The sequence below is a fragment of the Orycteropus afer genome, unplaced genomic scaffold (assembly GCF_000298275.1).
Source record: "Orycteropus afer afer isolate SDZICR_OR568_19922 unplaced genomic scaffold, OryAfe1.0 scaffold00008, whole genome shotgun sequence".
NCBI classification, from domain to species: domain Eukaryota; kingdom Metazoa; phylum Chordata; class Mammalia; order Tubulidentata; family Orycteropodidae; genus Orycteropus; species Orycteropus afer.
This window is the reverse complement of record NW_006921595.1, coordinates 3,898,261-3,899,948: the sequence shown is the minus strand read 5'-3', so window position 1 is coordinate 3,899,948 and position 1,688 is coordinate 3,898,261. Positions and strand designations below refer to the sequence as shown.

The window sequence follows — 1,688 nt, the reverse complement described above, 5'->3', positions numbered from 1 at the left end:
ATGATATGCCTAGGAAAGAATGTACACTCTATGTGTGTTCCAGCATATTCTATCTCACACACACTCTTGTTGATTAGAATCAATATTATATTTGGAGAATAACTTCTCTGCAGCGGGATATAAACAGAAAGAGGCATTTAGAATATTTAGAGCCATTAGGACTACTGCTGTGGCTTCAGATAGATGGATAAACAAATCCCTGATTACACAGGGTCCCAGTTCTACATTTCTGGCCTCCGTTTATAATTCATTAAAACATTATTCATTCAGCCTATGTTCACAAAGCATTGCAGAGGGAGAAAGTAACTTAAATTTTGCTAGTACAGTTCACATCCTCTTGGTAAATCACTTCTATTTACAACATGTCACACTCAAACTATTGACAATGTGTCCTTGATTTCTTTAACCATCTACTATTCAAATTTCCTCATTGCCTCATAAGTGTTTTCCAAGTTCACTGATTTGAAGCAAGACCCAATAGCAATAGGTTAATAATGTCTCTTAAATCTCTTAACCTCTGCCTCTCATTTTTCCCTTTGCAATTTATTCAATGGAGAAATTGCAAAGGGAAAAATAAGAGGTATTTTTCCTGTCAAATTTCCAATGTTGACTTTGCAGATAATATCACCATGGTTTTATTTAATATGTTTCTCTGTCCTCTATACTTCCTGTAAACTAGAAGCTAGAGCAGAGGTTTCATCAGATTTAGCTTTGATCTTTTGGCAAGACTACTTCATAAAGAGTACTGTACAGTGTATCAAGCAAGTTTTATTTTTAATTAAAAACCTTTGCAATATTTTCAGCTTCCTAGAACTTTTAATGTTCCCATTTCTTACCTTCCTCTCCAAAATATATTAAGTTCTATGGGAAAAACCCTAAAGTGTTTTTCTGAAATAAGGAGTTAGCAAACTTTTTCTTAAAGAGTTACATTAATATTTTAGGTTTGTGGTCTATATGGTCTCTGTTGCAACTTCTCTGTAACAACTATGCAACTACACAATTCTGCTGTTGTATCATGAAAGCAGCCAAAACCAATACATAAATGACTAGGTGTGGTTATGTGCCAATAAAACTATATGTACAAAATTGGGCAACTGCCCACAGGTCATAGTTTGCTGATCCCTGTTCTAAATGATCAAAGATTTGATTTTTAAAACACATTTATCACTAACAAATATAAAGTGAGACTACTTTGGTTTTTGGTAAGGGCTTCATTCAGGCACAAAATTAGCAAGAAAACATTTACATTAGATAGAGACACTCCTTGGAGAAATCAATCATGGGAGAATAGAAGGGCTGTATATGCACAAGGAGACAGCTCAGGGGGCAGGAATGCATGGGAGGGAAGGACACAAGGAAGAGGTAACTATGGGAAGTGGAAAGAGAGCTGTTGCATGGCAAGAAATTGCAGTCAATGTCATGAGACAAAATGTATATGAACTGCTGTTGGAAAATGAATTTGCGCTATAAAGTTTCACCCAAATCACAATAAAATTTTTTTAAAAGAAGTACAGCCAGATAGGAGATCCTTGATAGAGAGGGAGAACAATGTGGAACAAAACTCAAAATCATTTGGAGAGAAAAAAAAAAGGTGGGGACCAGGTTTGCTGGTCCGATTGAGCCTGGTGGAACCACTGAGACTATGGCCCCTAGCTGCCCTTCAGGTCTGGAATTGAACCCACAACTGT

At 36.3% G+C, this 1,688-nt stretch overlaps 1 protein-coding gene across 1 annotated transcript in view; it reads right to left on the bottom strand.

Moving 5' to 3' along the window:
- The window catches only part of SCRN1 (secernin 1), a 56,395-nt gene that overhangs the window by 12,376 nt on the left and 42,331 nt on the right, over positions 1-1,688 (bottom strand). The window lies entirely within an intron of this gene.